The 25564-nt window shown below is 38.9% G+C and overlaps 1 protein-coding gene across 2 annotated transcripts in view; it reads right to left on the reverse strand.

The window, feature by feature from the left end:
- The window catches only part of app (Palmitoyltransferase app), a 368197-nt gene that overhangs the window by 257573 nt on the left and 85060 nt on the right, over positions 1-25564 (reverse strand). The gene's annotated exons all lie outside the window — the stretch shown is intronic.

Genomic DNA, 25564 nt, shown 5'->3' on the forward strand with positions numbered 1-25564 from the left:
ATATAATAAACAATGAATGGAGAATGTTGATGGTAAGATTGAATTACATGTTAGAAATCTGTCTGGACCTGTACTTAAGTAGGCTCTGAACCAATGTGCCGGGTATCGATTAATACAGCATGCCACCGTACGAACTTTCACGGCGTAATAAAGCAAACAACTTCTTTTTGCTTGACGGTTCGTTCCGACACTACGAGCCCTATAAAGTTTGAATTTTAATCTGAATATATGCAATCACGCAGCACAGTCTAATACGTAATTATCACTAGTGAATTAACTCTATAATTACTACATGCAAAAAAAAATGATTTATGTATATATAATAAATAATTTGGAAGATATCCGTTTCGTAAGTTTGAAGAAATCCCATGGAAAAGTAAATTTGGTTCACGTAAATTTTGCAAAATCATACTCTATGATACTGTAGCTCCGAGCAAGACCGAGAGTCTCGGACTCGTATTGACAGGTCTCAAAGGGTCTGGCGTTTTTCTGGTCTCGCTATCTCTACAACGCTATCTCGGTAACATACCTGGAATGAGACAGCAAACGTTATCTCAACGAAAGGATTTTGTTTGACCTTAAGCATTTTAAAACGCCCTTGATGTCAAACGTTACATCTAGACCCTTTTTTATTAACAAAGGCATTTAGATAAAGCGTATTTTGATAACTTTTTTACTACCTGATAATCAAGAACGTTTGTATGTCATCACATCGAAGACCTCAAAAACGCATTGGAATGTTCTGATGAGTGATGACACAATTCAATTTGTGACAGCAGAAGAAAGAGTAGCTCCTAAATCCCACACATAACTTACCAGGGGCGCACTGCTGGCTCTCACATGATTTCTTTATCAAATACACTGAGAGTCAGGTACATTATAATTGTCGCTTTTGGCGTCTAGTAGCTATGCTGCAGGTGTAAATGCGGCAAGAAACTGCTCAGAATCGCTTTACAATGCATGTAACGGATAAAACTGCAAGCAAGGCAAACCTTCGTTGCCTCCAGAACATAGACACTGTGAAACCCTCAATAAAGATTGAAAGTCCAGTGCACTGATAAACAGGAAGTTAGCAATATTGAGGCAACTCTTAAACTCATTCTGTATGGTTGGGGACGGTCCTATACAGTCATGTGGTTTAATCTGCTCTATATCATTTTATTTCTTTATTCTTGAGAATTGTTTTCAATGCAATGGCCACATTAATATTCCCCACTGGAGAGCACGCACCCCCGTGACAACCCTGCTGGACAACCGTGGATTTGGAACACGAAAGGCAATTGAAAACTAGTGTTCTACATTTCCATTACAGAACAGGAAAATAATATAACAGAGATGAAATTCAAAGAGTAATAGCCTATGTAAATATACAATGTATTAATGTCTCGATTAATTTTCAATTCAGAAGATTACAGACAAGACACAAAGGTAAACATTCAGGCCATAGAAAAACAAATGAGCGTTTACACGGGGACATCATCAATTAAAAAATAAACTAAAGCAATTGAATGCTGCATTCTAAGGTGAAAGAACACATCTTTATCTTTAAAACAGTAATAAACTACGTAAATGAAATGCCCTCCAATAGTATCAAAATTATCAATAGCATTTATAGGGGAAAGAAAGTATTTCTAAAGGACGCCGATGTTGGAAATACAACGGGAAAGGTAGGTAGATAGATCCAAAATGGAACTGGAGGAAATGAGCCTGTTTAATTTGGACGTGATTGTACGTATGATCCTGAAAAAAGGTAAATGGAAGCCTTTGGCTGCTGCAGCAATGAACTGTGGGATTTGACGATACCAGCTTGTTACTTATACTTTCACGATCGGAACAACGATAAAGTTCATCTACACGTGGAGACTCCTTTCTTTCAGACAGTAGTGGGAATATACAAGGACGACTGAACACGTGAAATACGGTGTGATTTCGCGAACAACACCACCGAGTAGAAGAGTACGAACATAATGGAAGCAAAACTGAGAAAGTTGTTTGGAAACCATCCCTCTACTACGTGATATGCATTACCTATAGACATTTCGCCATCTACCCTTCAATCCCCCTCCCCCCTTTGCAGTACCTCTTCTACTCGCTTTAAACTAATGGCTGAGATTATCGGTAAGACAACTACGACACTGATTTACGTCCGAATTGAAAACGTGCCAGTCTGAACGTCCATGATGCATCATGGGATTTGAGCGGAAATAAATGCCCCTTCCTCTACTATTAACACAGATACGGTACAGTTACATCCGTTCTGTATCTACATGTGACGCGTGTTCTTTATATTCCAGCTAAAAAACTTTTACTTCAATGCTCCAGCAATTACACGGTCAATAACGCAGAGAATTGCATTGATTATTAATAATGAACATTGCCGTATTCGGAATTAGAAATTTCTGCGTTCTACTCTTCATCAGAACGGAGAGAGGCGAGCTAAATGCATGGATTCAACCAGACCGTGTAATGTCGCGATAGAATTTTAGCTACTTAATCGTGGCGATGCGGGTCGACTATAAAAATGTATATATAACAATGAAAAAACACACAAATAAACCTATTTATCCCATGATTCCAACTCTGGTCCTTCACCTTCTCAGAGAATTAAACTAATAATCAAGGACAGCCAGGAAGTGAATACAAATCACCTGAGTCATAGTCTTGTCATAGTTTGACAAGAAAAAAGATATTTAAAATTTAACTTCATTTGTACCAAAACAACAATGAAAGTAGTATATATAATTAAAACTGAAGTGTCGAAATAATAACAAATAACAAAGATCTCGAAGCTTGAAACATATCGAGGTCAATATCAGATCTTATTACTGCTAGGTTCAACGCCAGATCGATTTAACCAGCCTCCTTAGCAAATAGAGCACGCTACGAAGCAAGTGGTCATAAGTTCAAATTCTGTGTACACGTTGACCAAGAAGAGTTTTCCCTTCTCCCTATGGCGCGAATTCTCAACCGTGAGAGAGAGTAGACGATGTAATCAGCAGCTTGCCATGTAACTAATTCTGCCCTTTCGTTGTCAAAAATGTGCGGCATTCTTCAATACATCTTCGTTACCTTTATTGAGTGCCAAATGTTTCCAGCATCATGGAGAACAATGATAAATATTTAGTCTCTACTTTTGCTGTGTAAGGTTTCTTTTATTCGAAAGGTTCCGATACAACACGTTTAAGCCCACTTTCAAGGACCCGCCTGTTACGTACATCGTGTGAAGAGTCCCCTCCCGCGAGTGTGCAGAAGTTCTTCTCATTTTAGTTGAGCCGTAATCCAATCTACCCCTTTGTAGACAAATCGCGACGATGAGGATGAATAATGATTAGATGGAACTAATTAAAAGAGCACAGAAGCGTGAATTGTGTGGTAATGAATCGACCTCTTCGCATTCGATCACCTAGCTGGCCTGTGTGCCGCCAACTTAAGAAAAACACTGGGTGGGCTGAACTCCGAGATTTATTGTGTACATTTATACAACACTAACACATGTCATAGGCCCTCATTCTCCATTTCCTTGGGTAATAACGATATGACCACGAATAGAAGAAATAATACTGACAAGTATTAATTGGGAGATTGTAAGATCCGTCCTGGATCGTACTTGGTTTTATGGGTCTATTGAGCCTCGGCTTCACGCTCAGTATCTCTTCGGGGCTTGAGTCTCCTCGGCTCAAGGTTCGGGTTAATCCGGCTGCTTGAGTCCTCGATGTAAGGTCCCTCGTAATTCTGGGTCAAAGGTTCTCAATCTACTTATAGATCTTGACCAAGATTCTACAAGCAATCGACAATCCTTCTTCCCACTAGGTTCTGTCGATATCCAGTGAAGTATCCAACTTCCTTTTCTCTCTCCAGCCTCTGACCAGAGAACCGAAAATTAATCCATGACCACAGAATAAGAAAAGGTGTACCCTGACCAGGGTTACAAACGTTGACTACCAACAGTCTATCGGCCGATCCCGAATTCCGGTATATCTCAAGACAATCACAACCCTCTCAATTATATCTCCTGACCAGGAGCATAGAACAGAGAGAACATAAACCTTCTGACCAGAAGAGCTAAGTAACTGTCCTAAGGTAATCCCAGAATGAACTAATTCCTAATATCGAAGTGGATGTAAACACAGAAGTTCGAACGTTGAAAGAAAAGACGGTTATACGAGTTCCGCATATCAGAAGTTCGAATATAAATGCCACGTAGTGATGGGTCGTTCGTGAACGAGTCGTTCAAAAGTAACGACTCTCTCTTGTGAGCGGTGAACGACTGGTTCACCAGAATTGAACGACACGTTCAAAGAGTCGTATGTGTGCCACGACTCCTCCGCCCGCCAAGCAACTATTATTCCATTATTCCCTCTCCTTTCCACGAATTTTGCGAGGAAGGCGCATGCGCAAGTGTATACTCGCCTGGCGGCCGGAATTTTTGAAAGAAAGCAAGTCGATTAGTGATGGGTTCAAGCCGTTCATTTGTGCGAGTCGACTCATGAGCGCTCGCTCACTGAGAAGAGTCGTTCAAATGAGTCGTTCAAAAGAGTCGCCAAGCTTCTTTTTCTCGAAACACATGCCTGAAGAGGGGAAAGGGGGTAGGAGGTGTTGAAGCAGATGATTGTATTTAAGTAAACGAACACAACGTACGTCCTTCAAGATTAATAAATTGTATTGCATTTTTGTGTATATGTGTGTGCGTGTAGCCGACTAGATGGCCAAGATTCTGAAGTAATCGACATTTGATCTTGCCACAGAAGTTCCCGGGTTCTAGTCCCGGTCTGGTCAAGGATATTCTTTACGAGTGTCCCTTCATCTGTATCATCACGCATCATCCTCATCGTCGCGATTACTTAAAATTTGAAGAAAAGCGGCATAAAATAAGAAAAATACAAATACGATTCTGTATGTGTATGGATATACATATATGTGTAAACAGTAAACACACACACACACAAACAAAATTTATTGCACATACTTGTTTTCATTACTCTGCCTCATGAGTGAGATTTTCTATATTTCTATCTTGTTTCAGTTTACATTTCATGCTGCGGATAATGCAAATTATGCAGTACGATAGCATACACAGAAATGCTATATAATTATATCAACCTTTTATTAGTAATAACGTGCATTTACATATTCTTCCTTTTTTTCATTCGATCACTGGTTTTAATATCGCAACAAATGTGAGAAAGCGAGTCAACAAAATGCACTCCAGATCTGCGCTGCGACACATCATCGCTCGTTCACGACTCTTGAAACAGCACGAAGAGTCACAGCACAGTCCCACGACTCTTTCCCCATCATTCGTTCACGACTCTCGAGACGGCACGAAGAGTCATTAAGCACCTTAACGACTCGCTCGCCTTAGCGACTCTTCTGCTCACTCATCGTTCACGACTCTCGAGACGGCACGAAGAGTCGTGGAGCACCTTAACGACTCGCTCGCCTTAGCGACTCTTCTGCTCACTCATCGTTCGCTCGCGAGTCGCGAGCTCTCTTACACAAGGCGCGGCGGCGGCAGTCTCGCCAGCAGACTGGATCTACAGTTTAAAGTAGGATCCACCCGCTCGCTCTCCGCGGATGGCTAACAGCTGTGTTTAAGAAATATATATCGCTCTTGAACATTATCCATGTCCATCCCATATCCATAGCTTTTTGTTGTTCTACAGTCATTCAATATAAGTTTCTGCCAATATCATAATGTATGATCGAATTTCTATAAAGCGGGCCAAATTATACGTATGTATTTTTTTTTAATGTTGCTTTCTACTAGTAAAACACCTTAACACGTAGGCTCACCGCAGATGGCCAACAGCTGTTTATATCACTCGTGAACATGACCCATGTCCATCTTACGTAGTTGTTCCTAATTCTGCAGTCATTCAATAAAAGCTTTTTTGCAGTATCATGTACGATGAGATTTATGATTAAACCTCTATATTTATTCTTTAATGCTGTTTTCATTAGTAAAATATTTACAGGTTAATGTTAATGAAATATTTCACGTCATATGAAAACGATTTTGTCAGACAATGTTTAAAGTCCACTTTTATGCTCCAATAGGCTAATCGGGTCTCCCCGATGGCGTAGTGATAACGTCGCCGGTAATCAAGGGGTACCGTGTTCAATACAAAGTGGAGGTTCGGATCCTCCTTTAAACTGTAGGTCCAGTCCCGACTATCCTATCTGCACATAAAGGCTAATCGGAATATTGTAATCAAGATGTCTGTGCCTAACATCTTCTCAAAATTTTTACAAGACTCCCCTAATATTTTTTACTAACATTTAATTTCTTGTAATTTTAGCGCTAATGGTTTGGCCGAACTTGAAACTACAGGACAAATTTGTTGGCTGTTCTTCGCTGCCCGTCATGGGCTGAGGTTGCGCGCTCGCTCTCTGCAAACAACACTCGCGAGTCGCGAGCTCGCGAGTCGACTCTTTCCTTCGTTCAAAGAGTCGCTAAGGTGTGCCACGACTCTTTGAACGAAGGAAAGAGTCGACTCGCGAGCATGCTCCTTCCCCTCTCATCGTACACGGCACGTTTCAGCCAGCTTTACGGGAAAAGGAACAGAGAGGACCCCCCCCCCTCCCTCTCCTCTCCAGTCCCCATTTGCTGCCCGCAGAATCGACTTGCTTTCTTTCAAAAATTCCGGCCGCCAGGCGAGTATACACTTGCGCATGCGCCTTCCTCGCAAAATTCGTGGAAAGGAGAGGGAATAATGGAATAATAGTTGCTTGGCGGGCGGAGGAGTCGTGGCACACATACGACTCTTTGAACGTGTCGTTCAATTCTGGTGAACGAGTCGTTCACCGTTCACAAGAGAGAGTCGTTACTTTTGAACGACTCGTTCACGAACGACCCATCACTAAAGTCGATTCTGCGGGCAGCAAATGGGGACTGGAGAGGAGAGGGAGGGGGGGGGGGGTCCTCTCTGTTCCTTTTCCCGTAAAGCTGGCTGAAACGTGCCGTGTACGATGAGAGGGGAAGGAGCATGCTCGCGAGTCGAATCTTTCCTTCGTTCAAAGAGTCGTGGCACACCTTAGCGACTCTTTGAACGAAGGAAAGAGTCGACTCGCGAGTGTTGTTTGCAGAGAGAGAGCGCGCAACCTCAGCCCATGACGGGCAGCGAAGAACAGCCAACAAATTTGTCCTGTAGTTTCAAGTTCGGCCAAACTATTAGCGCTAAAATTACAAGAAATTAAATGTTAGTAAAAAATATTAGGGGAGTCTTGTAAAAATTTTGAGAAGGTGTTAGGCACAGACCTCTTGATTACAATATTCCGATTAGCCTTTATGTGCAGATAGGATAGTCGGGACTGGACCTACAGTTTAAAGGAGGATCCGAACCTCCACTTTGTATTGAACACGGTACCCCTTGATTACCGGCGACGTTATCACTACGCCATCGGGGAGACCCGATTAGCCTATTGGAGCATAAAAGTGGACTTTAAACATTGTCTGACAAAATCGTTTTCATATTACGTGAAATATTTCATTAACATTAACGTGTAAATATTTTACTAATGAAAACAGCATTAAAGAATAAATATAGAAGTTTAATCATAAATCTCATCGTACATGATACTGCAAAAAAGCTTTTATTGAATGACTGCAGAATTAGGAACAACTACGTAAGATGGACATGGGTCATGTTCACGAGTGATATAAACAGCTGTTGGCCATCTGCGGTGAGCCTACGTGTTAAGGTGTTTTACTAGTAGAAAGCAACATTAAAAAAAAATACATACGTATAATTTGGCCCGCTTTATAGAAATTCGATCATACATTATGATATTGGCAGAAACTTATATTGAATGACTGTAGAACAACAAAAAGCTATGGATATGGGATGGACATGGATAATGTTCAAGAGCGATATATATTTCTTAAACACAGCTGTTAGCCATCCGCGGAGAGCGAGCGGGTGGATCCTACTTTAAACTGTAGATCCAGTCTGCTGGCGAGACTGCCGCCGCCGCGCCTTGTGTAAGAGAGCTCGCGACTCGCGAGCGAACGATGAGTGAGCAGAAGAGTCGCTAAGGCGAGCGAGTCGTTAAGGTGCTCCACGACTCTTCGTGCCGTCTCGAGAGTCGTGAACGATGAGTGAGCAGAAGAGTCGCTAAGGCGAGCGAGTCGTTAAGGTGCTTAATGACTCTTCGTGCCGTCTCGAGAGTCGTGAACGAATGATGGGGAAAGAGTCGTGGGACTGTGCTGTGACTCTTCGTGCTGTTTCAAGAGTCGTGAACGAGCGATGATGTGTCGCAGCGCAGATCTGGAGTGCATTTTGTTGACTCGCTTTCTCACATTTGTTGCGATATTAAAACCAGTGATCGAATGAAAAAAAGGAAGAATATGTAAATGCACGTTATTACTAATAAAAGGTTGATATAATTATATAGCATTTCTGTGTATGCTATCGTACTGCATAATTTGCATTATCCGCAGCATGAAATGTAAACTGAAACAAGATAGAAATATAGAAAATCTCACTCATGAGGCAGAGTAATGAAAACAAGTATGTGCAATAAATTTTGTTTGTGTGTGTGTGTGTTTACTGTTTACACATATATGTATATCCATACACATACAGAATCGTATTTGTATTTTTCTTATTTTATGCCGCTTTTCTTCAAATTTTAAGTAATCGCGACGATGAGGATGATGCGTGATGATACAGATGAAGGGACACTCGTAAAGAATATCCTTGACCAGACCGGGACTAGAACCCGGGAACTTCTGTGGCAAGATCAAATGTCGATTACTTCAGAATCTTGGCCATCTAGTCGGCTACACGCACACACATATACACAAAAATGCAATACAATTTATTAATCTTGAAGGACGTACGTTGTGTTCGTTTACTTAAATACAATCATCTGCTTCAACACCTCCTACCCCCTTCCCCCTCTTCAGGCATGTGTTTCGAGAAAAAGAAGCTTGGCGACTCTTTTGAACGACTCTTCTCAGTGAGCGAGCGCTCATGAGTCGACTCGCACAAATGAACGGCTTGAACCCATCACTAATGCCACGGGCCACCGAGCTTGGCTGCTTATATAGCATTTCTCGGTGCCGTGATGGATTTACAATCTTTTATCTTAACACTAATTTTACATCACAATAAAATACAAATTAATGAAATATCAAAGAGGAACATAATTAGTTACATGCAAAAATTGCTATTTTTACCCTTTTGTGAATAATAAATGTGCAATAGAATTATAATTGTTACACTCAGTATTTAATTTGACCAGGGAGTATGGCTTCTTTCAACTCCCCTCTCTCCCTGCAACGGCCACGCGATATGACAACTTTCTTATGCCTTAACTTAACTAAATTCTGAATACACTGTCTTGCAGTAAAATAATCAGGGATTATTATGATATTAGTTTAATTATTGTCCGCCAAGGGAGACGACAGATATAGCGTGGGAAAGACAGCCTAATCTTTCATCTTTTTCCTGTGACAACGTTTTCATAAGGTTGAGTCTGCCTGGCGCTTACACAATAGCGTTAGCTTCCTTGCATTGTTGTCACCGATAATAAACTTCCAGCTCAGCTTGCTGGCAGAAAGGAACAAACTCTTGGAACTTATATTTAACATCAGGATGTATAGTTTATATACGAGGTGTGTTCCACATTCCTTGGTAATTAACCACTAACATATAAAATTATAAGTACAAAACAAAGAAAAATATTAAGTTTATATACATATTTGTAACGTGGACACTGCTACACGTTACAAGATCTAACAAATTATTATGAATTAAGTTCGGAGAATTCTTTGATGTATAATTATGAAACCGTTGGTTTTGCTACACGAAGGGACTTTATTTCTAGAGTATAACAACACTACAAAGAGGGGGGGCGTGCCCCACTGGCCCATATTAGTTGGCGCCAGCCAGAATCATTTGTCACACCTAGGACAGCAATAGTAATAATACATTTCGTTAAGGATAGTAAATTACTTGAACATCGTCCCGTTCCGGGAAAATGACGTTTTTAATTTAGTTTTATAGTGCATTTCATTGACTACGCCAATAGATCACGAATGTGTTCCGTATTAGAGAAAAGTTTCCTCATGGCTCTCCGCAAATGCGGCTCACGCTGAAATTACAGGAAATTAAATTAATCCTCTGCGGCAGGCAAATGAAACGTTCAGCTGCATCCCAAGATCGCTTTGTCCAAACACTGACCCACCTGTTGAACTAAAGGTTCAGTGTGAATCAACATTCCGCCTGTGTACTAGCAATGAACACCTGCCGCGCCAGGTTGAGCAATCAGGATATATACACTGCAGGAAAGGTGAACATACTTGTCATTCAAACTCCAATGTTTTCCTCACACGAATCGGTGTTCATTTTAAATCGACCTCCGTCACCCTCGCGACGCGCCCTCATGGTCCTCCATCCTCTGCGATGTGTCTGGGTGTTCCAGAAAAAATAAACCTAAGATTTCGTGTCCATCTGTCATGGTATCTGTGGCTAGTAACACCAATATGACTGTTCCAAGTGCAACATCTGAATCTTTGATTGATTTTTGTTATATAGCGTCGCTTTTCTGCCACTTTTGATGATTAAATTTATGAAGGGACACTTACAAATAATATCCATGCTCAGTCTGGGATTCGAACCAGGGACCCTAGGCGTCATAGCGCGCTGTGATAACCACTCTGCCAAGGAGGTCGGCTAACAACTGAATCTGATGAAGAGATGGCAGCATCGCTAGCCAGCGATGTGGTTCTTCAGTGTCCTCCGATGAAGATTTTTTCTTTATTACTTTTAGCTATATATCTTATGGCGCGCCCTAACAATCACGGCTTGTCCTCGCCCTCACCCACACAACTCGTCCAAGTCCTCATGAGGGTCGCCCTCCGGATGGTGAACACCTCTGACCTTTACCGGAAAAGGGAAGAGGGACAATAGAATACAGTTACGAACTGCATTGCCACAAACACAATAGTCAACCCTACTAAATCGAATATTACCATAAACATGGGCGTCCACAGTGGGGGCAAGGAAGGTCACTGCCACCCGAAAAATGAAATGTCAGGCTAAAATTACTACAGTGCGTTCGTTTAGGCTCTGGGCCGAGATGCGCGTGACATGGCGCAATTGGTGGCATTTTCGTCCCGTAAAGTCTCGCTTATTTACGCACATATCTTTAGCATGTAGACAATTATATTTATATTGCATAACGAATCCTAACCTGTGTTGTAAGAGTTTTTCAAGGTTGTTCACGCGCTATCTTAGCCCAGAGCCAAAACGAACGCACTGTATGCACTTCACACATACGATTTCATTTCAGTCATAGTAACGTGTTGTACTGTAAATGACTGGTGATTACAAGTTAAACCAGTATTATAGATCATAGCAGGAACACGATAACTTCAAAAGCAGTTTGTGGGAGGGAAATGCCTTGCTTGCAGAGCCCCTTGGAAAAGTCCTGCGGACGTCCTTGACTGCAAGTCATGAGGCTAATAACAAAAATTGCATTAGAAGTGGCAAGTACATGCGATTCAAGCTCACACTGAAAAAAAGGGAAAAAACAGTATCATAAGTGCTGTTTTTACTAGTGAACCACCCGCGTAGTATTATATTTCTCTCTTTGTTCACATTAAATAATATTGTAACTTGGGCACTGCATGAACAAGGAAACAACCATATTGACATTTATAATACATACAACGCAATCTGTTGAGGACACTTGTTCATAACAAGTATTCTCATGTTTCTAGTTCCAGTGGTTTGGGATTTAAATGTATCAAAATTTAAAAAACAAGTTTAACACATCGTTTTCCCGCTTGGAGGTAAAAGTTCGGAAAATCCCTTCCTAGTGGGTGCTAACGTCATAAGAGGAAAACCAAAACACCTCTAAACTCTCAGGTTTCTAGGTCCATGGGTTTGGGATGTGCATTCATGAGTCAGCGAGTGAGGACAAAATCTTTTATAATACGATATTCCCCAGGCTTATTATTATAAAAGTAAAGAAAAATTATCAGACCTTTCTATTTAATTAATGTATATTATTATTATGAATCGGAGGCTATACTATTTTACTCTCGTTACAATTGTTTAAGGTCCTCCCGATGTGGTCGACTTGTAATCAAGGTGTCACAGTTTCGACACCTGGCGGAGGCATATGGTAGATCGGGTTCTACTTGAAACTGTAGATCCAGTTATGATTAGCCCATCTGTGCATGAAGAAGGCATTAAAACTACAATTGCTGGTTTCTGTCCTTTTGACACTACCATTAAAAAATACAAGAACTAACGACAGCATTGAAAAATTACTGAAGAATAACAATACAGGGTGTCAAAAGTCCCCGACCACCCCTTATAAAATGAAAGGGGGTGTAGATTGCAGCAATTGGTCATGGTAGTAATAGGCTAGGCATAGGGGGAAACTTTTTGGTGCATGTCATGACAAAGTCCGCCATCTTGCATCCAACTTCATTTCTTTAAATGGGAAAGGGGGCATGTGGGGCATGGTTAAAGGCTAGAATTTCACTCCGTGTCCACAGAGCATGGGAGAACCGTTTCAACATGCGCATAGCACAAGAAGGACAGATTGAACACACTGTGTAACTTTCATATGCCCATAAATTTCCTTACCATTAAAGTTTTCATAAATCTGTCTTCACCACTGAATTCCTGGTGAAATTCTAGCCAAACACCGTACCCCACATGCCCCCTTTCCCATTTAAAGAAATGAAGTTGGATCCGAGATGGCGAACGTTGTCATGACATGCACCCAAAAGTTTCCCCCTAGGGCTAACATATTACTACCATGACCAATTGCTGCAATCTACACTTCCTTTCATTTTATAAGGAGTGATCAGGGACTTTTGACACCCTGTACATGCGAATGAGTATGATATTTCTGGAATATCCTTGAAAATCAACCAAACAATTTCTCCTTCAAACATGTGTATTTGCTGCAACAAGGTCATCCGAAATTAGCCTACATATGCAACAGTTACCCTGAAAGAGGGAATATCCTCAGGATGAAGGACGAGCACGTCACGAATGAAGATTACCTTAAATAAAAACGTCTTGTACATACACGACATAACAATTCGCAGTGGCATTGGAGAAGAATTACATCAGCATGTAAATACGACATTCGCAAAGCGATAACAGATCGGACTGTGTTTCGAAGGACCAGAACCGCAACGAGAAATAGAAAAATACGCACAGCTATGCTCATCAGTGATGTTCCCAGGAGGAAAATTTCCCAGGAACGGGGGATTTTGGAGTAGGAAATTGCAGAAAAAGGAAAAAGGGAAAAACACATAAATATGTGAGAGAAACAGGAAAATTTAGTCAGGACATTGATGCTCATTTACAATTTTGTTTTTATATTTCCCGTAGTTTTCCTTCTTAAAGTTCCTTCATGAAAAAAAAAAAATTTAAACCTTCTCTCCTTGGATTGGCGGAATAGCGTTTCCCTATGTTTGCGGCTTAGCAACCACCATAGCAACCAGTTGTATACAGCCAACATGGCCGCACCCATGGGGCTTATGGCGACAGTGTTGCCGCAAGGTGCGCAGTAGAAGAAAGCTCCAGCGCGCATCGAGCGTCTGTTGTAGTACACGCCGCAACAAAAGTTAGTGGTCAACGGGCACTGTTCAATGGGGCTGTTCACTGCCGAACTTTTCCGCTAGAGGCGCCAGCCCTGTTGTGTCCCTAAATAATTTCGTTCGTCATCTGGTTGCCCTAAGCTTTACATTGGAGCGCGATAGGATGGCTATTCAAACGTTATATTCAACGAAGGTAAGAATTTCTCGTGTACATCGATAACAAAAATGTTTTTATTTTTATTTTTAGCAAACCTTTAGGATTGTGTACCAAGTCATAAGTTTCCGAAAATTACATTCTCCTGAACTTAAGAATTAATATATTAAAGCGCAACGGCAGAGTAGCTCATACGGGCTAAATATAGTATGTTTATGCACACAAAGAGCGATAAACTTGACGTAATTTTGGTCGTCCCTAGCTGCCATGAGTCTATAATTAAAAAATTATATTTTTACACTACGCTTTTATGTTTCCTCTTGTTGCGACTTGCGAGTATGTGGAATTAAACGGCGGGAGTAGGAATCGGAGAAACTACCCAAATTACAAGGATAAAATGTATTAAGTGGATAAGCGCATAATATTTATTATTATACACTATGCCCTATCCGGTAACTTAATATTAACATATGTTTTCTTTGTATTAAGCAGACATTTCCCCCTCGTATTTTCGTCCTTTATGTTTTGCGTTACAACAATTTTAAAATTATAATCCCTTAGTTAATATTATCTTATAATCCTTTCCGTAGATGTATATATGGGAAAAATATGCAAAAACTGGTATCCGAAGAGAGAAAAAAAGTATAAAACAATGATAAAAGTAGTTTTTGAATCTGAACTGTAATGAAATAAATATTTTTAAAGCTATTTCAATTACCATAATCCAACGTTATTAGTTGGTGTTAATACACGGTACACTAAACTAAATTCACCAACCAATAAAAACTACAAAATAATTATTTTTGATGTGTAGGCATACAGTTGATTCGTTTTTTTCGGTTATTTTTTGTGCCAATTTCTAAAACTTGTCGAAATATTCTATTAATTTATATTAATTAATGTAGCCGAGCTTTATATAGAGGTGAGATTTAGTGCCATTTACACCTAATACTACTTCCAAAGAAAGTCAACTGCTTTTAAACATGCTCAAGAATCAAGCAGACGATCCACCACGCCATAATCCACGCTGTTCGTAAACTGCAGCTTGGAAGAGCTTCGCTAGTGACGTCGACATGACGTTTCGTGTGACGTCTGCGTAATCCACTCGTAATACCTGGGCTGAGTTGGCTAGAGTTTATGAACAGCCGTAGTAAAGCCTGGCAGGCATCGAGACCTGTGCACAGCTGTGACGTGAACACCTGGGCTCGACGTGCGTGTCCTCCCAGACGGGTTTTATCCGGGTCTTGTGCAGGTCTCGATGCATATACTCGTACAACAAAGCATTTTTTGGAATAATGTGTGTGTGTGCATTTAATACGTACGTAATTCAAGACATATACATGACTGTGCACGTGCTCATGCGAACATTATCAGGTGACGCGCCTGATTAGATGATTTAGATTTCATTATTGCGAACCCAAAATTTAAGTATCTTGTGTATCAATGACACTCACTTACCAAAAACCTATATTGAACATTTGCTCCGGACATTCCCTCATTTTGTCCCCGTCCAGTAAAATTTTGATCTGCAGCGTCCGAGGTATAGAGAAGGCATGTCATGACGGTCCGATACAACTTATGGTGAATTGAGCTATTACTTGGTGGGTGCCACAATCTACCAAATTTAATCTCTGTAGGTCTAGTAGTTTCAGACACCAATGGGCACAACAGTCTGCATATGGTTATTCTTTTCCAACTGCGTTGATTAATACACTAAAATCGCAAAGTATATTGAGTGCGCATTTTTTAAAAACGTCAGCCCATCTGCAAGTAGCAAATTCCGATATCGCACAATTAACTTCGCAACAGGAAGAGAAAGAAGTTTACAGAGTTTTCAGGACTTCTGAAAGGAAGCTTCAAATTATGATTTGTAAAACGAATGGAGTATGTCATAACGACCAATATTTTCTTTCACGTTGCAGAGATAATGGAATATCTACCTAATGGCTTCTCAGAGAACAAACCAAATCTCTGTTAAGTGCTTGTGGGTATCATAAAAGATTAGATTTCTTATGTATCTTACAACAAATCTAGACAGAAAACACCTGAGTCATTAGCAAAAACTCCGTGCAATCCAACTGACTCCAAAACTATACCATCGAGAAACGATGTTGTCTGCATCTTTCAGACAATCGCGACGGGGAGTGAATGATGAAAATTGATGAAGCCCATGAAAAGAATGTCATATTCTCTACCCTAGACTCGTCCAGGGTGTTATCGTGAACGCGGTCAGGCATCGAACTGACATAAACGTTAGACATATCACAAGGTGAATAAAATGCGTATAATGTAACGACATGTTATTAACGCAATATCCTTCATCGTTTTTTTGTTGTTCTTTTCTTTTTAATTGAAGGTTCCTTGCGAGTCTCTCCCCGGGTATGGCAACAGCGTTTGTCATGCAGTCTATTCTCGGAACAGGTCACAAGAAGATTCAAGTTCAACTGCTGTTCTGAACAATAAAAAAGCTTTTTCCCTTCCTAAGCCAAGCTACGAGATGAATGTATTTGAGTAGTGTAATTGGCTATAATACTGGGACGAGAAATTATGAACCCCCCTCACGCAGATTTGGCTACACTTAAAACTTGCTCAACATGCCCATATGAGCTTTTTGCTCAAGTGTGGTACTCCGTCTAATCCAAGATTTTTGTAAAAATGCCCTCGGGAAGTTCCTGTGAAATGATGAGCCCCCCTCAGATTGATTTGTCCACACTTACAAAAGGCACTTCTGTCAGATTGTTGTCCATAAGCTTGTTAAAAATATGCCCCTCTTGATATTTTTTTTGCCCACACCTAAAACTAATCTCTTGCATCATGTTATGCAACAAATTATGATGCAAGAGCTTTTGTATTATGCAACAAATTATGATGCAAGAGTTTTTGCATTGTGCAACAAATTATGATGCAAGAGCTTTTTGTATTATCAGTTAGCATTGTGAGAGTGGCTGAGGAGTACAGATGTGTTGTTGCAGTGCTCCTCTTATTTTTTTAAAAAAAACACGAAAATATAGCAGATTTGTATAAATTGAATTATAGGTTTGTTTGATTCAATATATAGAATTTTCTAATATATTGAACAAAGGGTTTATATTTGCCCTAGTTTGTTATACAAGATCAATACATGACACATGGTATTAGGTCAATGCCTTTCCATGCACATCACGACATGCCTGTGCAGACATGCAATTGTGAAAGGTCAGTGCTTCAGTGGATCAATACTTATTCTATCTTTGTGCATGTAGGCTATCCTGTACAACCTGTCATAGGTTTATTAAGTATAGAGTTTTGATTTGAACCCCAAGAAATTTTATATAAATACCAAAGCCAAAAATATTAACACACACACACACACACACACTAAGTATACAAAGCACATTGCTGAACCCAACTGATACTTTTTATTAAGCATAGAATTTTGATTTGAACCCCAAGAAATTTTATATAATAAACAACAAAAATGCCAAATCAAAAATATTGTAATCAATGCAATAAGAATATAACCAGCCCCAATTGGGCTAGGCATCAAAGGAATTGTAATCCAGACAAATGCAGAACTCCCACAAAAATATGCCCTAAATACCATAGAAAATATAGCATGGAATACTTCACTTATAAACATAAAGGTACTTGCTCTGCACAGTCATCAATATTGCCCCCTCAACCATCTACATCTGGTCTGAAAAGGAAGCATGAAGCACCTGTTAATGCTAGAGCAGCAAAGCAGCCACGCTATGAACCCATCCATAGCAGTTTTAATGGCCAATTAAGGGATCACCGTTTTGTATCAGAGCCAAGATGTGATATTAAGAATTTTTTGAACAGTATAAATCCAGATGTGCAGGCAATTCTAAATGCACAAAATGGCTCTTATAAGCTGTCCCTCAAATTGTTTACACAATATAAGAAGCCAAATGGCACAAAATTTACACAGCCCCACATAACAGAAACTGTACCGGTATATTCAAATGCAAATTCAGACAAAATAATAAGCAGTTTGATAGATCAATTGAATATTAAACACTCTGAATTTGCAGCAAAAGAGTCTGGATGGAGCCTATGCGGATCTCCACAAAAGCTCTATGTTAATATTTCTGAATTCAGCCCATTACAAGGATCTACATATTTGCCATTACCTGCCAATATTAAAAACAAAGAGCTGTGGTTAATATAGAAAATACCGACCAGAAATGCTTTTTGTGGTGTATTTTAGCTGCTTTGTTTCCAGTTTCAAGGAATCCTGAGAGAATAAGTTATTATAAACAACATGAAAATTATTTTGATGATCCAATGGAGGGTTTAGAATATCCAATGTCTGTTCAGAATATTGATAAATTTGAAAAAAAGGCCAGGGATATTAATGGTAAACAATTATCTATTAATGTATTTATTTGTTCTACTGGCCGTGGCAATTGCTTGATAGCACCTCTCAGAATCAGTACATTTGATGATGATTCTGCTGTTCCGATTGATCTGCTCTTAATTGAAGAGGATGACACACACCATTACACTCTGATACATAATCTTGAAGCTTTAATTAGAACACAACTAGACAAATCTAAGACAATATTCAAGTTGTGTAGAAGATGTTTAACTGTATTTGATGGTAGAAAAATGGTGAATGGGGTTCGGGAAGTGAATACAGAAATTGCTAAAAACAAGTTAATTGAGCATCTGAAATACTGTGGCAAACATAAACCTGTTCATATGCTTATGCCTAATCCAAGTGAAAATGCCAAATTCAAAAAATTTGAAGCCTTGTTGGAACACCCAGCATATATAGTCTGTGATTTTGAATCAAACCTCAAACCCCTTGCATTCTGCAGCCCAGATCCTGATGAATCTTCAAGTACATCATACCAGCTACATGAACCTTCTAGTTTTTATTATGTGATTGTACAGGATGGTGTTGTTAGTAAAGAATATTTATACATGGGAGCAGATGCCATCAAAGAATTTGCACATAGAATAGAAAATGAGTGTCATGACATAGCATCTAATATCTTATTAAAATCAAAACCCATGTTGCCTTTAACAGAGAAACAGATTGAAGATTTCAACAATGCAGAAAAATGCCCGGTATGTGATTCTGAATTCTCAGATACAAATATCAAGGTGAAACACCATTCTCATACAGATGGTAAATTCTTAATGGCCCTGTGTAATAGATGTAATATTAAGATCCAGAGACCAAAATTTGTCCCTATATTTTGCCATGGTGCATCCAATTATGATTTTCATCATTTGATCAGGTACGAGGGGTTTGACAAGCAGAATTTAAATATTTTAGCTGAAAATAATGAAAAATATATTGCCATTAGCAAAATAATTAAAGTTAATAGTGTTCCTATTCACTTAAGATTTCTTGATTCATACAGAATTCTGTCTGCTAGCCTGGCTACACTGGCCACTCAATTATCTGATGATCAATTCAAAATCACATGTGCTTTGTTTCCAAATCAGGACCTGAAATTAATTAGGCGGAAGGGTGTATATCCATATGATTATGTTACAGATTTTTCTAAATTTGATGAGTGTTCTCTGCCACCACAACAAGAGTTTTACAGCAAAATCAGAGGATCTGGAATCACTGATGAAGATTATCACAATGCCCAGTTGATGTGGAACAATTTAAAATGCCAGAAATTTGGTGATTATCACAAGGCATATTTAAAACTTGATGTGACCCTCTTAGCTGATATACTTCAGGCATTTAGAAAACCTTCCATGCAAAATTATAAGCTGGATCCAATGTATTTTTACAGTGCTCCTGGCCTAGCATGGTCTGCAATGTTTTTAAACACTAAAATGCAATTGGATCTGATCCAGGATCAAGATATGTATCTCTTTATGGAACAATGTATAAGAGGAGGCATGGTGCAATGTTCTCAGAGATATGCCAGAGCAAATAACAAATATATTCCTGATTATGATCCAGCACTGCCATCAAATTATATACTGTATGTAGATGCAACAGCCTCTATGGTTATGCTATGATGAAAAAACTGCCATATGCAGGGCTTGAGTGGGTTGAAGATTTTAATATTGAAGATCTTCAGGATTTTGATGACAGTAACTATGGCCTGTTCTTAGAGGTTGATCTGACAATTCCTGATGATTTACACAACACATTTTCTGATCTGCCCCAATTCCTGAGGTTAAGTGTTCACCTGGCTCTAAACAGAAGAAATTGATGATGACTCTAGAGCCGAAACAGGATTATGTCATATATTACAAAAACCTCCAGTTCCTGATGAATCATGGTGTTCAAGTGACCAAAGTTGGAAAAGTTTTGAGGTTCAGGCACTCAAGATGGTTGAAGCCATATATTGATACAAACACAGAGCTTCGAACATCTGCAATGAGCCAATTTGATAAGACCTTGTTTAAATTGATGGTCAATTCTGTGTATGGCAAAACAATAGAAAATGTCAGAAAACATATTGATGTTAAAATAATTACTGACCCCAGCCGGAGCAAAAAATTGATTGCAAAGCCCAACTTCAATTACAGAAGAATTTATGATGAGAATATGGCACTTTTCAACATGAAAAAAACAAAGATTAAGTTTGATAAGCCTATTTATGTAGGGGCTGTGATATTGGAATTGGCCAAATTACACATGTTAAAATTGTATTATGATGTGTTGAAGCCTTTTTATAAGGATCGTGTAAAACTGATGTACATGGACACAGATAGTTTTGTTCTTGATATTCAAACAGAAGATGTTTATCAAGATATAACACAGCCTGAATTGTTTAAATATTTTGATACCACTGAACATTCAAAAATTAAACCCCACAACAAAAAGGTGCCTGGCAAGTTAAAAGATGAGACACTTGGTGATGTTATTGTGGCATTTGCTGGGTTAAGGGCCAAGATGTACAGTTTTGAAACATGTAGTGGCGCTACTGCCAAAAAGGCCAAGGGCATTGGCAGAGTGACTGTAGACAAAGAGCTTGAATTTGAAGATTACAAAAATTGCCTCAAATCATGGAGCACAATCAGAACATCAGAATCCAGAATTCAGAGTGTGGATCACTTGTTGACTACAAATATTGTAAGAAAAGTGGCTCTGGACCCACATGATGATAAGAGATGCATTTTATCATGTGGCATACATACTCTACCATGGGGTCATTGTGATTTGAAAAGTGGTAATCAATGCCCAATTACAGAGCATGATTTGAAATAAATAAACATGCCTATGAACTTATTTGGGTTCAAAAAACAGGCTATTATGGACCTGCCAACACCACAACCCTCTTCTGATATAATATCTAAACTAAGTGCTTTGTTAATTATTCATCTGAACAGCATACTTACAGATGTTGATCATGAAACAGGTAAAACATTGTACATATTTAACAATAATTTAAATTATTACCAATTACCTGTAGGTGGTCAATTGCAATTTATTACAACCCCTGAGGGTAATGTCAAGATTTCAGTAGGGAGAAATATTTATAGAATTAAGCACTCAAACATGGTTTCTGGCACTGTATATACTGTTTCTGCTGGTGACTGCTTATATATTGAGGTCCCGGGATCCTATGACAAGCTTATACCATTTTTTATAGAATTAAGAATCAGATATTCAATAATAAATAACCACTAAAACAAAATGCCTAATGATATATTTGGCCATACAAGACATGAAGATCACAGTGATGAGATTCTGATGCTTGATGTCAGAGTCAAGAAATTAAGAAGTGATTTACAAGCTTTACAAACCACACTCAATGCCAGTCTTCAACTAGAAATTACAAATTTCCAATCACAATGCATGGACCCTCTTCTTAAAATTGATTCTGAACTCAAATTGCTGCTTCAAAAATATACTGACTTGGCCACATTAGATAATTTTCAAAGTTTAGAAGAGGCTGTAGCAGCTCTTCAAGCCAAATTTAAGACCCAGGCCACCAATTCTGAGCAATTGAAACAACAATTGGAAGAGCAGATAAATAATGTCCAGACACAGCTCCAAACAATTGTCAAAAGCATAAAATCACAAGAAGATTTTGATCTAGTGATTTCCACTCTAAAGGAACAGATTCAATCACTCCAGATACCTAATCTGGACCCCTTGAACAATGCCATAGCCGAGGTTAAAGAAAAAATTGAGACACTTGAAAATTTTATGAACAACTTGCCATTTTCTGATGCTTTGAGTGCAATAACTCGGAGTGTTGCCAATATTAAGCTGCAACTTGAAACATATGAAGATTTTGGAAAAATTCAAAGTACCATAACCCATCTTGAGGGTACAATAGCAGCAGTGCAAAGTGATTTGACAAATGTACAAGAATCTCTAGAATCTCGCCTGCCTGGTATTGTAGACACCCTTGCCAGTGTCCAGCAACAGATCACCAAGCTTGAAAACCTCAATACTGAATCTGAGCTATCTCATTTTCATCACTTGATCGATGATATCCAAACAAAGCTTGAAATTTTACAACAATCAACACCTACTCAGGCAGATATAGCCCTGCTCCAAGATGCTATGCAAAGTGTGGCTGAAGCTTCTGAATTAAATAATGTAAAATTGGCACTTAAATCTTTGCAGAATACTGTATCAAATCTGCCTACATCACAGGAACTTAAAAATATTAAGAGAGCTGTGAATCGCATATTGAAATCAAGATATCAAGAATATCCAGACAGAGATCAAACAACTTACTCAGACAGTGGCCACTCTACCAACTAATCAACATATTAATGAACTGCATGCCCTGTTTTAGGATATCAGAAGACAAGTCCATGATCTTACTGCTCAAAATTCAAAATTGGCAGTTGTTGAAAATTTACAGCAAATTGTAGCTAATATCAAGCAACAGCTAGGGACCATGGAATCCAATCAAGCAAATGCTTTGTCCGTTTTTGCCACCCAGCTACAAGAAATTGTGCAACAATACAAGAAACTTGTTGTGGACATAAAGATCAAGCCAGGCCATGATGATGTTAGGACTATCAATGAGCACCTTGAATCTGTAATAAGCAGATTGCTTACAGCAGAAAAAGAAATAACTGGCCTAATCGAGAATCCTAAACATACAGTAATTCTTGAATTGTACAGCATCCCCAACAAAGAATATGATTCACCATTTACACCAGGTGGCAAAATATATATGCTGTCCCCTGCACAATTTTATTACCAGTTTTTTTGTTGGGGGCACACTGAGACCAATCAAGATCAAATATTGGCTTCAACCACAGGCACACCACTACCCCACCTTATCAATAACGAATGCTGACAACAAACCAAAAATCACCAGTGTAGAGTTAGAGGATTTTACAGATCCCAATACATTAGAAACATCTTATGCTGAAGATGATGGCTCTTTGGAATTTCATATACAAATTAGAGACAAATTATATTTAGAAAATCCTGTAGTATCAGCTGCTGAACACCCCATAGTTGCAATATTCTTGTTTTCATATTATGTCTAGACAAATTATTGTTGATGAATTACACAGACAAGCCAGACATAATTATAAGAGACTGCCAGTAGTCACAAAAGGCATAGATGATTTATGGCAGTGCGACTTGGTTGAGTTGGCAAGTGGACAGCTGAAAAACTTAGACAAAATCAACAAGGGCTACAAGTATCTACTCACTGTCATAGATACATTTTCAAAATTTGCCTGGGCTGTGCCACTCAAATCCAAGACTGGAAAATGTGTTACAGAAGCCTTCAGGACAATCATCAATCAGAGTGGAAGATCACCGCGCTATTTGCAAACAGATAATGGCAAAGAATTCTATAATTCTGTGTTCCAACAATTTATTAAAAGCCAGTCAATACAACATTACTCGAGTTACAGTGATCTCAAGGCTTCAATTGTAGAGAGATTCAACAAAACCCTAAAAAATCTTATGTATAAACAATTTACACTTCAAGGTAATTATAAATGGCTTAATATTCTTCCAGAACTTCTACATAAATATAACAACTCGGTCCATTCCACAATCAAAATGAAACCCTCTGAAGTAACTTCATCTGATGAGCAAAAATTGATCAGGACTGTTTATTATCCTAGATACCAGCCAACAAGAAAAGCCAAATACAAGGTGGGTGATCAAGTAAGAATCAGCAAATATAGGCACTTATTCAAAAGAGGTTTTACAAGAAACTGGAGCACTGAATTATTTACAGTGGTTCAAGTTAAACCTGGGACCCTTAACACATATATAATAAAAGACCACCGAGGAGAAATTCTCAAAGGCCGGTTCTATGAAGAAGAACTCAACAAAACTAAACAGCCTGACACATATCTCATAGAAAAAATCATCCGCAGAAAAGGCAACAAAATACTGGTCAAATGGCTAGGACTTCCAGAACACAGCTGGATCGAGGCAGACAAAGTGATAATATGAGCACCTGGGATGTTATAAAAAGGCTGCCAGAACCTGAACAGCAGATTAAGAGAAATGGCAAGTTGCTGCCTGAAAATATTAGATGTCTTATTCTTGGGCCATCGGCTTGTGGTAAAACTACACTAATGATTGATAATTTTTTATTGGCACCTAACTGGTTAGACTGGAAAAATAGGCACTTGTATGTCTTCTCTAAGAGCTTGGAACAATTAAAATATCAGCAGCTGATGAAGCTATATGATGGAATGGATATAGCCACTTTTGAACCAGATATTAAGCCACTCCATGAATGTCTTGATAACTCTGTTGTTGTGTTTGATGACATTATACTGGATAATCAAAACAAGGTTAGAAATTTTTTTACACAGGGGCGACACAAAAACATTGATTGTTTCTACCTGGCACAGACTTTTTCTAAAATACCCAAACAGCTGATCCGAGACAACAGCAATTTTATATGTGTGTTTCATCATGATCATACCAACCTCAAACACATACATGATGAATATGTAGGTGGGGACTTGAGCTACAATGATTTTTCCAAGTTTTGCAGTAGGTGCTGGAATCAAGACAGTTATGGGCTTGTCACAATTGATATGACAAGAAAACCCAATAGTGGGAAATACAGAAATAAAATCAACAATTTTCTAGACATTGAAACATATATAAATAACCATGAAAAGGCCAATTATTGATGATCTTAAATTAAGAGATTATCTTGTAAAAGGATTTAAGGGATGGAAATCAGAGAACCGAGGAATCTATGAAAAACACAAGCAAACAGAACAGCCTATTATTGATGCTATAAGTGAATTAGGTAAAAATATCAAAACTGTTACAGAGCAAAATCAAAATTTGATCACAGAGCTTGTACCTGTAGCTGCTAGGAACATATTAGATTATCCAATCACCCCACTTTCTAGTATTCATACACCTAGTCCTGTTGCTCCTCGAAGAATTGAAGCTACTCAGGATCCTATTGAATTGGGTCTTCTTGCTCAAAAATATTTAAGCACACCTAAAGACAACAAAGATGAGGTCTTTGGCTTATATGCTGACACAGAGCGTGATGGTAGCATCATACATAGAATTGGCAATTTCAGAGTAACATTTATGGGAGATGATCTGATTGTATATTCAGAATCTCATCTTGGAGAAAGAGGTAGTTTTGTTAAGTATCCCGGCACACCTGGATTGTGGGAACTGATGACTAGGAAAAGGCCTGGCAACTATACAGATCAAGATTATGAGCATTACAAAGAAATATTAATAAAATCAGATGCTCTATACCAGAACAATGATCCCACACAAAAAAGAGTCAAGTCTAGCAGTGGAGCAAAATATAACAACTTAATCAAGCCCATATGGTCACAGATCAAGACTGGTAGTGGAATCAAACAATACAACACCCTGCCTAAAGAATTTGTGTGGGTTGATGATGTCAGGAAACTTGTAGATAGGT

This window comes from Lepisma saccharinum, chromosome 1, assembly GCF_977018435.1.
Source record: "Lepisma saccharinum chromosome 1, izLepSacc3.1, whole genome shotgun sequence".
NCBI classification, from domain to species: Eukaryota; Metazoa; Arthropoda; class Insecta; order Zygentoma; family Lepismatidae; genus Lepisma; species Lepisma saccharinum.